Genomic DNA, 14,559 nt, shown 5'->3' on the forward strand with positions numbered 1-14,559 from the left:
TGAGCAAGTTGGGCCAAAGGACCTGTTTCCACGCTGTATGACTAACATATCCCAGAGAGTCACAGACCTGGTTTCTTTGGCAGATCATTTGTTGAGTTTCTGGTCTGTAATCATCTGCCGGACCTGCTCAGACTTCCCCAACATTCTTTAGTTTAGTTTAGTTTTGTTCATTATTGTCACATGTACCAAGGTACAGTGAAAAACTTTTTGTTGCGTGCTATCCAGTCAAAGAAAAGACTATACATGATTACAATCAAGCTGTCCACAGTGTACAGATAAAGGTTACATTATTTAGTGCAGGGTAAAGTATGAAGAAAGATAGTTGAAAGGGCTCCAATTAGGAAAAATGGGAGGTCAGGACCGCTCTCTGGAGGACTGTTCAGTTGCCGGTTCAGTTGTTCGAATCCTTTATGTTTAAGAATTATTAGTTTGATTATGTGTTCTTTTCCCAGCTGGTATAGCTATGGTATAGCTATTCCCCAGCCATCGCATAGTATTTCCCCATCTTTCCTCCCAAGATCCACATGCAGGATGGCGTGGCAAAACCCATTGTTTCATTCTGCTCACGAACCACCAAGCTTATTTCTTTCTACTTTGACTCCATCCTTTGTCCCCTGGACCAGTCCCTTCCCATTTGCATCCAATGCACTTCAGAGGCCGTGCCTCTGCAACAGTCTCCAAGTGCTGGTCCCAATCGGTTTATCTTTATAATGAATTTACAATCCCTTTATATCTCTACCCTAGGCCTCAGTATCCTCCACTTCTTCTTGGAATAGAGACCTGATCAATTCCCCTCCAGCAGCACATTCAATCATCTAGTCGAACTTATCCTCACATTGAACAACTTCCCTTTCAAATCCAATCACTAGGTGAGAGAGACACACACATGGGACAGCAGATACTAGTTTAGTTGGACACGGCCTGCAGCGGCCTGGAGCGGAGGAGCAGCAGTGGAGGACATCAACAACATCTCCTGGCCAGGTCGAACCCTGCAACTCTGACCCAATGCTGCCAGGCCAATGGGACTTTATGGCCAAGTTAAGACTCTACATTTTTCACGACTTTGGACTTGAATCATAGAAAATGGTGGTGTAAACGAGGCAACTCTTCTGTACTGTCACAATGCAATCTGCTACTCCTACACTCTTGTACTTGAGTATGATTGTGCTCAAGGACTTTCACTATACCTAGGTATCATTGAACATTGCATTCACAAAAGCGACCTGGAGGTTTCTATTGCCTTCCACATTGAATCTCCATCCACTCCTACTCAGACCTACCTGTCTGTGCACTGTGATAACATGGCCAACATAAGCTTGGGAAGCAGAACTCATCTTCCCTCCCGGCATGTTGGACTCAATATCAAACCCACAGGTAGTTTGTTTTGTCTGTATCAGACCTGGCCAGTTCTGCCGCCAGTCATTCACCGGTAATGTCAACATGTCCGGAGTAGCCATGAGCAGAGAGCTGGCAACGACGGTAGCGAGGAGCAAGGCTGGTGGGAAAGAGAACCGGGGTCTTGCCCATGAGGTCGGCTGCATGAGGTGCCCCTGGAGCATGAAGGTAGCTGGGTGAGAAGAAGGATGTCGGTACGCTGAACAAACAAGGGGCTCACCTGTATCGGGAGTCGCTCCATAGGACCCAGCACGCAGACTGGACTTAGTTTAGTTTAGTTTAGAGATACAGCATGGAAACAGGTCCATCGGCCCAGAGTCCATGCCGACCAGCGATCCCCGCACACAAGCACTATCCTACACAAACCAGGGCCAATTTACATCTATACCAAGTCAATTAATCTACAAACCTGTATGTCTTTGGAGTGCGGGAGGAAACCGAGGATCTCAGAGAAAACCCACGCAGGTCACGGGGAGAATGTACAAACTCCGTACAGACAGCACCCGTAGTCAGGATCGAACCTGTGTCTCTGGCGCTGTAGGGCAGCAACTCTACCACTGCGCCACCATGCCGGATTGTGAGATCAATGTTGAGACGCTGATCCCAACTCTCAGCAACATCTACAGATGCGCCATAGAAAGTACTTTATCGGGATGCATCACAGCTTGGTTTGAGAACAAAATGTGTAAGAAAGAACTGCAGATGCTGGTAAAATCAAAGGTAGACACAAAATGCTGGAGAAACTCAGCGGGTCAGGCAACATCTCTGGAGAGAAGGAATAGATGAAGGGTCTCGACCTGAAACATCGCCCATTCCTTCTCTACAGAAATGCTGGCTGACCCGCTGAGTTACTCCAGCATTTTGTGTCTACCTTTGGTTTGGGAACAGCTCCATCCAAGACCCCAGGAAATTTCAGTAAATTGTGGACGCAGCCCAGACCATCACACAAACCAACCTCCCTTCCATTGACTCCATTTATACCTCACGCTGCCTCGGCAAGGCCAGCAACAAAATCAAGGACGAGTCGCATCCTGGCCACTCCCTCTTCTCCCTTCTCCCATCGGGCAAATGTCTAGGTGTGGAAATGCACACCTCCAGATTCAGGTACAGTATCTTCCCAGCTGTTGTGTAGCAAATAACTGCAGATGCTGGTTTAAATCGAAGGTAGATACAAAATGCTGGAGTAACTACGTGAGACAGGCAGCATCTCTGGAGAGAAGGAATGGCTTCCCAGCTGTTATCAGGCAACTGAATCATCCTACCACAACTGGAGAGCAGTCCTGAACTACTGGTCACCTCAATGGTAACCCTTGGACTATCTTTGATCAAACTTTCCTGCCTTTACCTTACACTAAACGTTATTCCCTTATCATGTATCTATACACCGTAGATGGCTCGATTGTAATCATGTATTGTCTTTCTGCTGTCTGGGTAACACGCAATAAATGCTTTTCACTGTATCTCGGTACACATGACAATAAACTAAACGGAACTGAACTGAACTGAACTGAATCTCTACTTCCTCAGAAGATTGTGGAGATTCGGTATTTCATTAAATGTCATTAAACTTCTACAGGATTCGAGTAGAGACCATATTGACTGGTTGCATCACGGCCTGGTTCGGCAACTCCAATGGCCAGCGATGAAGGTAACAAAAAATGATGAATACTGCCCAGACCATCATGAGTACTGGCCTCCCCACCATCAGAGGGATCTACAGGATTCGCTGCCTCAAAAAGGCAGCGAGCATCATCAGAGATTCACACCACCCTGGCCATGCACTCATTTCACGCCTGCCATTGGGAAGAAGGCACAGGGCCCAGAAAATTGTCATGTTCCTAAGCATCACCTGTCCATGTTCTCCAGAGATGCTGCCTGACCCGCCGAGTTAAGGGCCTGTCGCACTTGGGCGTCATTTGTGCGTCATTTACACAACATCATTTGCGAGTCACGACGCGCGTGTTGTGACGCGCACATGGCGTGCATTACGCGCGCACGGTGCGTGGTGACGTAAGCAGTGATGCACGGTCGCGCACGGCTCCCCAGGAATTTGGGAGTCACAAAATCTTCGCACGCCACCTGCGTGATGCGCAAATGACGCACAAGTGGGACAGGCCCTTTACTCCAGTACTCTATGTCAGGTACTATCAGCATTTCCTGCATACCCTGCGGTGGTGGATTGCCTGAGTGCCCCTGAGTGTATAATGAAGTGTGCCTAGCTGGAGTTGGCACATTTATTGGAGCAGGCAATATTTGTCTGGCAAGTGCAGGACCCAAGGGCCTCTCTGACTAAGTGGGATGGAGGGTTGAGTTGGGATTAACATGCTCCTGCATTGTGAACTGATGGGGACTCTCATACTTATCATCACCCAAACAGGGTGGCATGCACGGAGTACAGGAAGGAGATTGAAAACCTTGCATCCTGGTATCGGGACAACATCCTTTCTCTCAACGTCAGCAGAACAAAGGAGATAGTGATCGGCTTCAGGAAGTAAAGCGGCACACATACCCCAGTTTGCATTGACGGTGCCAAAGTAGAGATGGTTGAAAGCTTCAAGTTCCTAGGAGCCAATATATCCAACAACCTCTCCTTGACCACCCATATTGAAGCAATGACCAAGAAAGCACACCAACGCCTCTACTTCCTAAGAAGGCTTAGTAAGTTCGGCATGTCCCTAACAACTCTCAGCAACTTCTACAGATGCGCCATAGAAAGTACTTTATCGGGATGCATCACAGCTTGGTTTGGGAACAAAATGTGTAAGAAAGAACTGCAGATGCTGGTAAAATCAAAGGTAGACACAAAATGCTGGAGTAACTCAGCGGGTCAGGCAGCATCTCTGGAGAGAAGGAATGGATGAAGGGTCTCGACCAGAAACATCGCCCATTCCTTCTCTACGGAAATGCTGCCTGACCCGCTGAGTTACTCCAGCATTTTGTGTCTACCTTTGGTTTGGGAACAGCTCCATCCTAGACCACAGGAAATTTCAGTAAATTGTGGACGCCGCCCAGACCATCACACAAACCAACCTCCCTTCCATTGACTCCATTTATACCTCACGCTGCCTCGGCAAGGCCAGCAACAAAATCAAGGATGTGTCGCACCCTGGCCACTCCCTCTTCTCCCTTCTCCCATCGGGCAAATGTATAGGTGTGGAAATGCACACCTCCAGATTCAGGTACAGTATCTTCCCAGCTGTTGTGTAGCAAATAACTGCAGATGCTGGTTTAAATCGAAGGTAGATACAAAATGCTGGAGTAACTACGTGAGACAGGCAGCATCTCTGGAGAGAAGGAATGGCTTCCCAGCTGTTATCAGGCAACTGAATCATCCTACCACAACTGGAGAGCAGTCCTGAACTACTGGTCACCTCACTGGTAACCCTTGGACTATCTTTGATCAAACTTTCCTGCCTTTACTTTACACTAAACGTTATTCCCTTATCATGTATCTATACACCGTAGATGGCTCAATTGTAATCATGTATTGTCTTTCTGCTGTCTGGGTAACACGCAACAAAAGCTTTTCACTGTATCTCGGTACACATGACAATAAATTAAACGGAACTGAGCTGAACTGAATCTCTACTTCCTCAGAAGATTGTGGAGATTCGGTATGTCATTAAATGTCATTAAACATCTACAGGAGTTGAGTAGAGACCATATTGACTGGTTGCATCACGGCCTGGTTCGGCAACTTCAATGGCCAGCGATGAAGGTAACACAAAATGGTGAATACTGCCCAGGCCATCATGAGTACTTGACGGCGTACGCCTAGCGCATGGCATTGCGTGATGACGTCACCGCCCTGCGTGCCGTTGCATGATGATGTCACCGCCCGACGCCTTGCGACGTCCAAATTCAGTCGGCCCGCCTCCTGCCCAGCTGATTGGTGAGTATGACGTAAATTACGTCACGCGCAAACTTTGTGCAAACTTTATCGCGTACTTATCGCGTACTTAGCGCGTACTTACCGCGAACATAGCGAGAACTCCGCTTCCGTTTGGTCGCGTTAGACGCATGCAATTGCATGCTGGTGGGACAGGCCCTTAACTCAGTGGGTCAGGCAGCATCTCTGGAAAAAACGGATGGATCACCCATCCTTTTCCTCCAGAGATGCTGACTGACCCGTTGAGTTACTCCAGTAATTTGTATCTATCTTCGATATAAACCGGCATCTGCAGTTCCTTTCTGCACACTTATGCTGAACACCTATCCATGTTCTCCAGAGATGCTGCTTTACTCACCGAGTTACTCAAACAGTTTGTGGTCTTTTTAAAATTGTAAAAAGCAATGGTTTTCAAGAATAAATCCAATACAAAATGAAAATATTCTGACTTGATCTGCTAAGGTGAAGCTTCTCCTCATCTCCTACCTCAAATGGATCTTCTCACTGTACCCCAATTTACATTTCCCTACACGGTCCTTCCTGGTTGACACAATAACCTTGGAAATGCCTGACGCTGGTTTATACTGAAGTTAGACACAAAGTGCTGGAGTAACTCAGTGGGTCAGGCAGCATCTTTATTCAATTTAGTTTGGTTTAGTTTAGTTTAAACCCCTGTCCCACGGTACGAGTTCATTCCAAGAGTTCTCCCGAGTTTGCCCTGATTCGAACTCGGAGATTTACGTTAATGGCCACTCGTCAGAACTCAGGGCTCTCGTGGACATTATTCATCGTGTAGGAAAATCTTCACAAGTCTTCCCGTGCTTACCTGCCATTAGCGAGTCTTCCCGAGTACCTGCCGTTAGCGTTACGAGCTGCTAAGAGACGTCTCTGAGCTCTGACGTATCCGCTACGTTCATTCTCCGTCCTTACCACGAGTTTGATTTTTTTTTAATTCGAGAGAGCTCTTGGAATGAACTCGTACCGTGGGACAGGGCTATAAATGTAGAAATACAGTGAGGAAACAGGCCCTTCGGTCCACCGAGTTTTCACCAACCAGTGATCCCTGCACATTAACACTACCCACACACTAGGGACAATTTTACATTTATACCAAGCCAATTAACCTACAAACCTGTTCATCTTTGGAGTGTGGGAGGAAATCGGAGATCCTGGAGAAAACCCACACAGGTCACGGGATGAACGTACAAACTCCGTACAGACAGCGCCCGTAGTCAGGATCGAACCCGGGTCAGTGGCGCTGTAAGGCAGTAGCTCTACAGCTACGCCACCGTGTCGCCCATCTCTGGAGAAAAAGGATGGGAGACGCTACAGGTCATTAAAAGGTTTCCGACCCGTGACTTCACCCATCCTTTTGCTCCAGAGATGTTGCCTGATCCGTTGAGTTACTCCTGCACTCTGTGTTTATAAGCTGAAATAACTATTCATTTCACAAATAAGGGAAAGTTACATGGTATTGGGTGTGTCTTTTTTATACAAACAAAATTACAAGAACAATCTTAATTATCTGTGTATGTATGTCATGATTTGTGTAATCTTATGCTTTATGAGCTGGGCTTTAACTTGTTGGCAGTTTAATAGTCTGCTGAAATGGGTAGTAAGGAATCTAAGTGAATGGACAAACAATTGTTAAATGTAAACAGCTGCAGGCTGATTCTTTGAAAATATTGAGGGTTGAAATGAACCACATAAAATTTCAATTTGCAAATCCTCTAGATAACCAGGAAGGAGACAGGATGTCCATTTCTCCATAAATCACACTGACATGTTTCTCCTTGAAGGCTTTTCACAATAATTTAAAAAAAAACACTTTCCCATTGAATGATAAGGAAAATGTAGTTTGCAGCTTGCATGAATTTTAATTTTGAAAGTTTAAAATGAAAGTTTAATGTTTCAGGGTTTGAAGACAATAATAATAATATGAAGATTATAACCATGGCTTGAAAGCCACGGATAGTTAAATGGCACCCTTCCTGTTTTGGGAACTTCGTTTAAACCATTTCCCACTGTCACGTCACTGAATTCCCAGAGTAAATGTAGCTGCAAATCTATCTCCTGGTGGTCCCAATTAAATGAGAGATTCCGAGATATTGATCCCACATTGGCATCATTTGATTCCATCTTGATCCCACTTGGAAACTTGTTCTTGCCAGTCAGATGCAAGGGAAGTTCTCCAGATTTGACAGAGAACCTCAAATTTTTCATGGAAGTGTGCAGAACTCCGGGGGTTTCAGACGGTGCAGAGACTTGTAATGCCTCCTGCTCACTGCCCCAACTCTGAGCTGTGTGCGTGCACCTGCTCTTCTGACCATCCCTCTGTCCACTTGTAACTTAGAGTCATAGGTTCTTGCAGTATGGAAACAGGCTCTTCAGCCCAACTTGCCCACATCGGCTAACATGTCCCATCCACATTAGTCCCACCTGCCTGCATTTGGCCCATATCCCTCTAAACCGGTCCTGTCCATGTACCTGTCTAATTGTTTCTTAAACATTACGATAGTACCTGCCTCAACTACCTTTTATGGCAGCTCATTCCATACACCCACCACTCTTTGTGTGTAAAAGTTACCCTTCGGTTTCCTATTAATTTTTTCCCACCTCACCTTAAACCTATGTCCTCCGGTTCTCGATTACCCTACTCCGGGCAAAAGACACTGTGCATCTACCTGATAATAATAATATAATAAATTTAATTTTTATAGCGCTTTTCTAAGACTCAAAGTCGCTTTACAATAGTAACAAACAATAGCAAACGGAGAAGCGGCGAACAAACAGCGCCAGCGTCCTCTCCGTGCAGCACATAAAGAAAGAATACAGACATAACAATAATAAAGAAATTTAAACATAAAAACATCCCCCCACAATGGTTCCCATTATGAGGGAAGGCACAAAGTCCAGTCCCCATCCCCAGTTCACCCATAGTCGGGCCCATTGAGGCCTCCACAGTTGCCTCCACGGAGGCCCGATGTTCCAGGCCGTTCTCGCCGGGTGATGGTGCTCACAGCGGCTTGGGACACCTGGAACGGCCGCTTCCGTACTGGAGACCGCGGCTTCCGAAGCCAACAAGGCCCCTTCCTTATACACCTCTATAAAATCACCCCTCATCCATCTGTGCTTCAAGGAATAAAGTCCTAGCCTGCTCAACTATAGCTCAGGCACTCAAGTCCTGGCAACATCCTCGTAAATCGTCCCTGCACCCTTTCCAGCTTGATAACATCTTTCCTATAACATGGTGCTCATAACTGAACACAATACTTGTGGTCTGAAACATATTCCATTCTAACTGCCTGGTGCTTTTCATCCAAAGAGCTGGAGTGGAAGGAAGAGAGAGGGTTTTGGAGAGAGAATAGAGGGGGATGATGAGGTATGAAGGTGAGGAAGTGGGTATAAATAATGTGCAGAGGGGTGATGAAAAGACGGCGATTGGAGTGGGAATGAGGGACATAGTGTGTGGAAAGGGGAGGTGAGGTGGGGAAAGATTTAGAGGAACCTGAGGAGTATGCAGCAGAGAGATATTTAGAGTGGGGTGTGGGAGAACTGTGGAATGGAAGGACATTAGAAGGACAAAAGGGAGGATACATAGACGTATTCTTCACATTGGTGTCTCCTGAATGACTAATAGATTACACTCCGCTCCCTGGAGAAACAATTTGAGTTATAATTGTTCTTGGTATGTCAAGTATTTGATCATAAAAGTCTTGTGCAACAGGGAGGAGATTTACTGGATAAACTCAGCAGGTCAGGCAACAACTTTAGACTTTAGAGATACAATGTGGATACAGGCCCTTCGGCCCACCGAGTGCGCACTGACCACCGATCACCACATACACTGGCACCGTCCTACACACATTAGACACAATTTACAATTTTCAGAAGCCAATTATGCTACAATCTCGCATGTCTTTGGAATGTGGGAGGAAACTGGAGCCCCAGACAAAACCCATGCAGTCACAGGGAGAATGTACAAACTCCGTACAGACAGTATCCGAGGTTAGGATCGAACCCGGGTCTCTGATACTGTAAGGTTAAGCAGCAACTCTACCGCTGTGCCACTGTTTACTTTTTTGTGAAAGGAAATGGACAGCTACTGTCCTGGGTACATACCCTCGCTGACTGCAGTTCTACGAGATCCTTTCTATTCATAGATAATCCAAGGAGCTCAGAGTTTTCTGACCTTGCTCCACAACTCAGCCCCATGACAATAACTATAATCCTTGTTCCACTCTGCAGCTTCAGCAGTGATTAGTTGAAAGAAAATCTCGCTGTGCAGAGTATTGCATCCTGGGTTGTGAATCTGGACAAGCTGTAATTGGCACAGTTTAATGTATTGAATGTGAACAAACCGTAAAGAAGGGGAGCTCCAGCGAGGGGCCGCGGATCTCTGCGAGGGAAGTTCCAATGAGGAGCCGGACAAGAATGGACCCGGCGCCCGCTGCAAACAACCTGCGGCTGCCGAGATCGAGGACCCAGTGGGCGATGAGAATGATGACCCAGTGGTCAGCCACAACAAGGACCCAGTGGCTGGGGAGAATGAGGACCTGTGTTGGTGGGCCGCTGCTTACAGGGGGCAGCTTGGAAGACCAGAGAGTGGGGGAGGACGGAGCCGCTGGCTACCACGGACATGAGGAATGGGCCAGTGGGAGAGGGAGTAGGGTATTGCCTCCAGGTCGGCTGCAGGAAGTCGTCCCCCCCCCCCGGGACACAGAGGCGGTCGGGCGAGGAGAGGGACATCCAGTCATGGGCCTGCAGCGGCCTGGGGCTTACCTGGATTGGGGGCACTCCAGTACCTCCAGCTTTGGACTTTACCTCTGTAAATGGCACCAAAATGTGGCAACTGTGCATCTGTGGGTTTGTGCAAAAGAATTTGACTGTGTTGGGCATACGTGACAATAACGAACCATTGAACCATTATTTCCAAACTGTTGAGCAAGGGGAATATTTATTAGCTCTTAACTGCTTGATGAAATGGCAACCTTACATCTGCCATAAACATTTGACTGATAAATTCTCAAATTCATGAAACATGTCTCAAAATTTAGCCGGGCTGGGCCTGAGAGAACATCAGCAACGTGTGGTCTTAAACAGAACTGTAAAGGGCCTGTCCCACGAGCATGCGACTCCATGCGGCAAGCGCGACCTAATGTGGTCACTTGAGCCGCACGGCCTCGCGGGGCCGGTCCCACTTCGATCGCCAAAGCCGTATGGAGTTGTGCGGAGCTGGTCCCGACATGAGGTATGAAAGTGAAGTAGTGGGTATAAATAATGTGCAGAGGGGTGATGAAAAGACGGTGATTGGAGTGGGAATGAGGGACATAGTGTGTGGAAAGGGGAGGTGAGGTGGGGGAAGATTTAGAGGAACCTGAGGAGTATGTAGCAGAGAGATATTTAGAGTGGGGTGTGGGAGAACTGTAGAATGGAAGGACATTAGAAGGTCAAAAGGGAGGGCTCCGAAAAACATCCCGGGCTCCGAAAAACTGACCGTGTTCAAAAATTCAGCGCGGCAACGGCCTGCCGGCCTGTAGCCGCCTCGACGCCGTAAACACTGCCTCGATGGGCGTGAGCAGCGTCTCGACGCAGTACGCAGCGTCTTGACGCCGTACGTCACGCGCGAACTTCCCGCGGAATTCGCTCGAACTTCATGTCACTCACTCGACCTCCGCGCGGCCCCCGCTTCCGGTTTGGTCGCGCTTGCCGCATGCAGGCGCATGCTGGTGGGACCAGCCCTGTACGGGGATCACTCGACCTCCGCGCAGTCCCCGCTTCCGGTTTGGTCGCGCTTGCCGCATGCAGGCGCATGCTCATGGGACAGGCCCTTTAGGAACTCATCACAACATACAAAGCTCCAAGACTGACACCAGTCTGTGGATTTGCTGGTTCTACACTGAACTCAACATGCCAACGCACATTTGACCTGCCTGCATGTTGCAGATTGGAACCTGCCAGCAATCTCCATACATCTTCTCATAGCCTGAGAACAGAAGACAATTAACTATCACAACTCAGAGAGGCCACCCAAGGTTAATTAAAAAGCAATATATCAAACTGTGCCAAAACAGGGCGAGCGAGATGTGTCAGCATTTGGTAAGGTGAAGATTTTCTCATTTGATATTACTTGCTCCTTTTTATTGCATGAGTTTTAAATTGAACTGCTTTTTTTGAGTATCAAGAAGGGTCTCGACCCGAAACGTCACTTATTCCTTTTCTCCAGATATGCTGCCTGACCCGCTGAGTTATTCCAGCATTTTGTGTTATCTTCGGTGTAAACCAGCATTTGCAGTTCTTTTCTCCACTAATTCGATGTTATGAATGAATGAATGAATGAATGAATAGAAACATAGAAACATAGAAATTAGGTGCAGGAGTAGGCCATTCGGCCCTTCGAGCCTGCACCGCCATTCAATATGATCATGGCTGATCATCCAACTCAGTATCCCGTACCTGCCTTCTCTCCATACCCTCTGATCCCCTTAGCCACAAGGGCCACATCTAACTCCCTCTTAAATATAGCCAATGAACTGGCCTCGACTACCCTCTGTGGCAGGGAGTTCCAGAGATTCACCACTCTCTGTGTGAAAAAAGTTCTTCTCATCTCGGTTTTAAAGGATTTCCCCCTTATCCTTAAGCTGTGACCCCTTGTCCTGGACTTCCCCAACATCGGGAGCAATCTTCCTGCATCTAGCCTGTCCAACCCCTTAAGAATTTTGTAAGTTTCTATAAGATCCCCTCTCAATCTCCTAAATTCTAGAGAGTATAAACCAAGTCTATCCAGTCTTTCTTCATAAGACAGTCCTGACATCCCAGGAATCAGTCTGGTGAACCTTCTCTGCACTCCCTCTATGGCAATAATGTCCTTCCTCAGATTTGGAGACCAAAACTGTACACAATACTCCAGGTGTGGTCTCACCAAGACCCTGTACAACTGCAGTAGAACCTCCCTGCTCCTATACTCAAATCCTTTTGCTATGAAAGCTAACATACCATTCGCTTTCTTCACTGCCTGCTGCACCTGCATGCCCACTTTCAATGACTGGTGTACCATGACACCCAGGCCTCGCTGCATCTCCCCTTTTCCTAGTCGGCCACCATTTAGATAATAGTCTGCTTTCCTGTTTTTGCCACCAAAATGGATAACCTCACATTTATCCACATTATACTGCATCTGCCATGCATTTGCCCACTCACCCAGCCTATCCAAGTCACCTTGCAGTCTCCTAGCATCCTCCTCACAGCTAACACTGCCCCCCAGCTTAGTGTCATCCGCAAACTTGGAGATATTGCCTTCAATTCCCTCATCCAGATCATTAATATATATTGTAAATAGCTGGGGTCCCAGCACTGAGCCTTGCGGTACCCCACTAGTCACTGCCTGCCATTGTGAAAAGGACCCGTTTACTCCTACTCTTTGCTTCCTGTTTGCCAGCCAGTTCTCTATCCACATCAATACTGAACCCCCAATGCCGTGTGCTTTAAGTTTGTAAACTAATCTCTTATGTGGGACCTTGTCGAAAGCCTTCTGGAAGTCCAGATACACCACATCCACTGGTTCTCCCCTATCCACGCTACTAGTTACATCCTCGAAAAATTCTATAAGATTCGTCAGACATGATTTACCTTTTGTAAATCCATGCTGACTTTGTCCAATGATTTCACCACTTTCCAAATGTGCTGCTATCCCATCTTTAATGACTGACTCTAGCAGTTTCCCCACTACCGATGTTAGACTAACTGGTCTGTAATTCCCCGTTTTCTCTCTCCCTCCCTTCTTAAAAAGTGGGGTTACGTTTGCTACCCGCCAATCCTCAGGAACTACTCCAGAATCTAAAGAGTTTTGAAAGATTATTACTAATGCATCCACTATTTCTGGAGCTACTTCCTTAAGTACTCTGGGATGCAGCCTATCTGGCCCTGGGGATTTATCGGCCTTTAATCCATTTAATTTACCCAACACCACTTCCCGGCTAACCTGGATTTCACTCAATTCCTCCAACTCCTTTGACCCGCGGTCCCCTGCTATTTCCGGCAGATTATTTATGTCTTCCTTAGTGAAGACGGAACCAAAGTAGTTATTCAATTGGTCCGCCATATCCTTGTTCCCCATGATCAACTCACCCGTTTCTGACTGCAAGGGACCTACATTTGTTTTAACTAATCTCTTTCTTTTCACATATCTATAAAAACTTTTGCAGTCAGTTTTTATGTTCCCTGCCAGTTTGCATTCATAATCTATTTTTCCTTTCCTAATTAAGCCCTTTGTCCTCCTCTGCTGGTCTCTGAATTTCTCCCAGTCCTCCGGTATGCTGCTTTTTCTGGCTAATTTGTACGCATCGTCCTTCGCTTTGATACTATCCCTGATTTCCCTTGTTACCCACGGATGCACTACCTTCCCTGATTTATTCTTTTGCCAAACTGGGATGAACAATTTTTGTAGTTCATCCATGCAGTCTTTAAATGTCTTCCATTGCATATCCACCGTCAACCCTTTTAGAATTAATTGCCAGTCAATCTTGGCCAATTCACGTCTCATACCCTCAAAGTTACCTTTCTTTAAGTTCAGAACCATTGTTTCTGAATTAACAATGTCACTCTCCATCCTAATGAAGAACTCAACCATATTATGGTCACTCTTGCCCAAGGGGGCACGTACAACAAGACTGCTAACTAACCCTTCCTCATTACTCAATACCCAGTCTAAAATAGCCTGCTCTCTCGTTGGTTCCTCTACATGTTGATTTAGATAACTATCCCGCATACATTCCAAAAAATCCTCTTCCTCAGCACCCCTGCCAATTTGATTCACCCAATCTATACGTAGATTGAAGTCACCCATTATAACGGTTTTGCCTTTGTCGCACGCATTTCTAATTTCCTGTTTGATACCATCTCCAACTTCACTACTACTGTTAGGTGGCCTGTACACAACACCCACCAGCGTTTTCTGCCCCTTAGTGTTTCGCAGCTCTACCCATACCGATTCCACATCCTGCAAACTAATGTCCTTCCTTTCCATTGCGTTAATCTCCTCTCTAATCAGCAACGCTACCCCACCTCCTTTTCCTTTCTCTCTATCCCTCCTGAATATTGAATATCCCTGGATGTTCAGCTCCCAGCCTTGGTCACCCTGGAGCCATGTCTCCGTGATCCCAACTATATCATAGTCATTAATAGCTATCTGCACATTCAACTCATCCACCTTATTACGAATGCTCCTTGCATTGAGACACAAAGCCTTCAGGCTTGTTTTTACAACACTCTTACCC

The sequence above is a fragment of the Amblyraja radiata genome, chromosome 16 (genome assembly GCF_010909765.2).
Source record: "Amblyraja radiata isolate CabotCenter1 chromosome 16, sAmbRad1.1.pri, whole genome shotgun sequence".
In the NCBI taxonomy this organism is placed as follows: domain Eukaryota; kingdom Metazoa; phylum Chordata; class Chondrichthyes; order Rajiformes; family Rajidae; genus Amblyraja; species Amblyraja radiata.